The sequence below is a fragment of the Pogona vitticeps genome, chromosome 4 (genome assembly GCF_051106095.1).
Source record: "Pogona vitticeps strain Pit_001003342236 chromosome 4, PviZW2.1, whole genome shotgun sequence".
In the NCBI taxonomy this organism is placed as follows: Eukaryota; Metazoa; Chordata; class Lepidosauria; order Squamata; family Agamidae; genus Pogona; species Pogona vitticeps.
In genome coordinates this window covers 127013994-127019815 of record NC_135786.1, presented here as the reverse complement: position 1 = coordinate 127019815, position 5822 = coordinate 127013994, and positions in this window count along the sequence as shown.

The window sequence follows — 5822 nt, the reverse complement described above, 5'->3', positions numbered from 1 at the left end:
TTCTCTGCAGCCAAAGATGGAGAAGCTCTATACAGTCAGCAAAAACAAGACCTGGAGCTGACTGCGGTTCTGATCATCAGCTTCTCATAGCAAAATTCAAGCTTAGACTGAAGAGATTAGGAAAAACCACTGGGCCACTCAGGTATAATCTAAACCAAATCCCTTATGAATACACAGTGGAAGTAAAGAACAGATTTAAGGAACTAGATTTGGTGGACAGAGTGCCTGAAGAACTTTGGATAGAGGCTCGTAACATTGTCCAGGAGGCAGCAACGAAAACCATCCCAAAGAAAAGGAAATGCAAGAAAGCAAAGTGGCTGTCCAACGAGGCCTTAGAAATAGCAGAGAGGAGAAGGGAAGCAAAATGCAAGGGAGATAGGGAAAGTTACAGAAACTTGAATGCAGACTTCCAAAGAATAGCAAGGAGAGACAAGAGGGCCTTCTTAAATGAACAATGCAAAGAAATAGAGGAAGATAACAGAAAAGGAAAGACCAGAGATCTGTTCAGGAAAATTGGACATATTAGAGGAACATTTTGCGCAAAGATGAACATGATAAAAGACAAAAATGGGAGGGACCTAACAGAAGCAGAAGACGTCAAGAAGAGGTGGCAAGAATACACAGAGGAATTATATCAGAAAGATTTGGATATCCCGGACAACCCAGACAATGTAGTTGCTGACCTTGAGCCAGACATCCTGGAGAGTGAAGTCAAGTGGGCCTTAGAAAGCCTGGCTAACAACAAGGCCAGTGGAGGTGATGGCATTCCAGTTGAACTATTTAAAATCTTGAAAGATGATGCTGTTAAGGTGCTACATTCAATATGCCAGCAAGTTTGGAAAACTCAACAGTGGCCAGAGGATTGGAAAAGATCAGTCTACATCCCAATCCCAAAGAAAGGCAGTGCCAAAGAATGCTCCAACTACCGTACAATTGCACTCATTTCACACGCTAGCAAGGTTATGCTCAAAATCCTACAAGGTAGGCTTCAGCAGTATGTGGACCGAGAACTCAGAGAAGTACAAGCTGGATTCCGAAGAGGCAGAGGAACTCGAGACCAAATTGCTAACTTGCGCTGGATTATGGAGAAAGCCAGAGAGTTCCAGAAAAATATCTACTTCTGCTTCATTGACTATGCGAAAGCCTTTGACTGTGTGGACCACAGCAAACTATGGCAAGTCCTTAAAGAAATGGGAGTGCCTGACCACTTTATCTGTCTCCTGAGAAACCTATATGTGGGACAGGAAGCAACAGTTAGAACTGGTCATGGAACAACTGAGTGGTTCAAAATTGGGAAAGGAGTACGGCAAGGCTGTATATTGTCCCCCAGCTTATTTAACTTATATGCAGAATACATCATGCGGAAGGCTGGACTGGAAGAAACCCAAGCCGGAATTAAGATTGCCGGAAGAAATATCAACAACCTCCGATATGCAGATGACTCTCCGATATGCATCAGACACTCTGATGGCAGAAAGTGAGGAGGAATTAAAGAACCTTGTAATGAGAGTGAAAGAGGAGAGTGCAAAAAACGGTCTGAAACTCAACATCAAAAAAACTAAGATCATGGCCACTGGTCCCATCACCTCCTGGGAAATAGAAGGGGAAGATATGGAGGCAGTGTCAAATTTTATCTTCCTGGGCTCCATGATCACTGCAGATGGAGACAGCAGCCCTGAAATTAAAAGGCGCCTTCTTCTTGGGAGGAAAGCGATGACAAATCTTGACAGCATCTTGAAAAGCAGAGACATCACCTTGCCAACAAAAGTCCGAATAGTCAAAGCTATGGTTTTTCCTGTCATGATGTATGGAAGTGAGAGCTGGACCATAAAGAAAGCAGACCGCCAAAGAATTGATGCCTTTGAGTTGTGGTGCTAGAGGAGGCTCTTGAGAGTCCCCTGGACTGCAAGGAGAACAAACCTATCAGTTCTAAAGGAAATCAACCCTGAATGCTCACTTGAGGGACAGATCCTGAAGCTGAGGCTCCAGTACTTTGGCCATCTCATGAGAAGAAAAGAGTCCTTGGAAAAAACCTTGATGTTAGGAAGGTGTGATGGCAAGAGGAGAAGGGGACGACCGAGGATGAGATGGCTGGACAGTGTCTGCGAAGCAACCAACATGAACCTGACACAACTCCGGGAGGCAGTGGAAGACAGGAGGGCCTGGCGTGCTCTGGTCCATGGGGTCACGAAGAGTCGGACACGACTAAACGACTAAACACATCACCGCAAATTAATTTTGCATTAGAATTAATACTGTATTCCAAAAAATTTTTTTTTGTATTTGTGGAACATGTGTAATTTTAAACTACATTCCAAAGTCTGGAAGTTAAGTGCTCACCAGTACAGCTAGATCTTACAAGCTCTTTCCACTGTCAAACACTTCATCTTTCAAGGCTGGAAAGAGGAACACACAGTATCCGTCATTCAAAAGCAAATCTTACTATCTTAGCTGCACATGGAACATCTGTTGTGTTGATGCCAACTTTAAATGTAATATTTTATGGACATATAGTCAGCTTATATGTTTTGTCTCCTACATTATTTAACATCTACATGAAATCACTGGGAGAAGTTGTCCGGAGTTTTGGGGTTTGGTGATCATCAATGTACAGATGACGCCCTACTCTATTTCTCCTTGTCATCTAAATCCGAGGAAGGTGTTTGAGCTTTAGATTAGTATCTGATGTCAGTAATGGACTGGATGAGGGAAAATAAACTGAAACTTAATCCAGACAAGACAGAGGTGCTCCTGGTCCGTCAAAAGAGAGAGTCAGGAATAGGGATGCAATTTGTACTGGATGGGGTTGCCTTCTCTCTTAAAACACAGGTATGCAGAGGGATGCTCCTGGTTTCGTATCTAAGCCTGGATGCCCAGATTTTGGCAGTGGTCAGGAGTGCATTTGCACAGTTAAAACTAGTGTGCCAGTTGTACTCTTCCTTGGAAAGATCTGATTTGGCCACTGTCATACACACCCTAGTTATTTCCCAGTTGAATTACTGTTATGCACTCTATGTGGGGTTGCCTCTAGAAAATGTCAAGAAACGTCAGTGGGCCCAATGTGCAGCAGCCAGATTGCTAACTGGGGCTGGTCACAGGGATCACATAACCTCCCTGTTACAGCTGCTCCACTGGCTGCCAATCCATTTCTGGGTACAATTCAAAGAGCTGGTTTTAACCAATAAAGCCTTAAATGGCTTGGGCCCAAGCTATCTCAAGGACAGCATCTCCCTTTGTGAGCCTGCTCAACTGTAAGACCACCAGCAGAGGCCTTTCTTTCAGTCAAATCACCTTCACAGGTACGTTTGGTGCATACGTGGGAGAGGGTCTTCTCTGTTGCTGCTCCCAGGCTTTGTTACTCCCTCCCATAGGAGGCCAATCTTTACTGTCCTTCTACAAGCAAGTGAAGACCTTTCTCTTTAGGCAGGCTTTCCCTGAGTGAGTGAGTGACTGGCTGCCTGAATGGGGTTTGTTAAATGTATTGCTGCACTTTATTGCTTTGAATGTGTTTTGGTATTGCTTTTGTTTACTGTTTTTTAAATATGGTATTTGATATTTTCTAGTATCTGTATACTCTTTATTGTTAGCTTTTAATGCTTTTAATAATGGAAGCCACCTTAGATCCTTTTGAAAGAGAAAGGTGGGAAATAAATAAATAATGTATATGTGTAGCCCAGTGGTTCTTAACCTTTTTGAAAGAAACGCCCCCTTGAGCCATTGAGGAAGTTAGCATCGCCCCCCTCCCTGCGGTGATGATATCTTTTTTATTTATTTATTTATTTATCTATTTAAGACACTAAAATACAATGACCCCTGAAAACAAAATTAAATTCCAAGAAAATGAAATGTCCCCCAAAAGTAACATTTAATGATTTAGTTCCAAGTGAATTTTAAGACGCAAAAAGGAATATAGAAAGGGCATAAAAACAAATGCAGGAACTAAAAATTTCAAGACAAAAAGTCTGAAACTAAATTAAAATTGGAGGAAAATATATATTCATGCACACTGTAAAAAGGCTGCAGCCATCTTCACAGGTTTGGCTTCTCCAGTGCCCCCCTACCGCCCCCCTTCTGCTCCAGCGCCCCCACACCGCCCCTTTTCGTTCTACCGCCCCCCTGAAAAATGAAATCGCCCCCTGGGGGGCATTATCGCCCACGTTAAGAACCACTGGTGTAGCCCATGGTTATATTATATTCTGCATATCCCTTTTCTTTTCCTCTCCTTTTTCTCATCCCTTTTTCTTTCATGTAGTTTGCAATCAATCAAAAACAGAAACAATTTAAACTCTGATGTGCGTGATGAATTCAGCATAATGCTTCTGCCTGAAATCAACCACCACCTTTTGTGTTGGCCACAGCTTCTGTGTCATCTTGATGAAAGTCTCACACATAATTAATATAATTAATAATGTAAACAGAAGCATCTATGCATGCAGTACAGGGACGCTAAATAATCCCTGTCCAGCAATGGTTATACCTGGTGAGCCAGCTGGAGCTGCTGTAAAGCACTCTGAGCCACTGAGGTCACTTCTGGCTACAGTAAAAAGGATGAAGGAAGAAAGTACTGAATAAGTTACAGAAGCATATGATATTCCCTCCTACAATTGATGGTGCTGCTTCACAGGGTATCAGCCATTATATGTATATATGTATGGAGGAGTGAGAGTTTGGGAGGATAATCCCAAGAATAGAATTTCTTGCTGAGAAAGAGTGTGTACTTGTCTTTAGTTAGTGAAACAGCTATTTTGTCAAGAAAATGGGTGGTTTGGCAGTTGAGTTCAGATCCAATCCCTTTCTTCATTTATATAGTTTCTTGGGCAAGTTGTCTTTTAGCTTCACCTGTTTTCCTTGTGGGCCATGTTCACCACAGCAGCTGTTTTCCAAATGGGCACATCCTTCCCTTCCTTACGATTATTTTGTGACTGTTCCCAGTGTCTCAGTATATCAACCGTACTCACCAGTCCAAAATGTATGGGGACCCATGCCTACCTTAGTACTAATTTCTGAGACACCTAATAAAACTAACGGTGAAGTTTCAGGACTGTCAAAAACAGTTTACAGTATACCCATCTAATGCAACAACTTCACTGCTGCCACTATGTAGTGATGGCAATTTAAATCAGCCACACTATACAGTAAGAGAAATTGGTGACCACAACTACACCTTGTGACTGTAAATTCAATAAATAATTATGCCCCGAGCACAGAAACTGTCATGAATCTACCATTACCGTTTCACTGAATGACCCTTGGCTATAGTTTCATGACAGATGAAGAAAACTTCCTAACTACTATTCCTACATCCTACAAGCCTGATACACTGCTTAACATGTTGTTAGCCGCCTAGAGTGGTCCTGATACGACCAGATAGGCGGGATATAAATAAAATAAAATAAATAAAAAAAAAAATAAAATAAAAACATAACCTCCACAGGTTGTCATCTCCTTGTACAAGTAATGCCCTAGTCCCAGGTCTTTGGGGTCTTTCTTTTCTGCAATGTTCCATCTCTAAACAGTCTAATGTGGCAACCAGAACTATGCAGAGTACTGTACTCTAAACATGGTCCCACTGTGTTTTTTATATAAAGCAGGAACAGTTCTTGGTCTGTGCAGGGGGCACCTCACCCATATATTCAGGAGTAGGATGCTGCTCTTGTTCTAGGCACCATCTCTCTGTGGTAGAAAGGTATTAAGATAGTCACATCTGTATCTCTGATATTTTCCATAGTGAGATTTAGCATAGATTTTACCCTTTTCTTCAGCTCCCACACATTAGGTTGATATTTACCTAATGTGCATAAAAGATCCAGCCACATCATCAA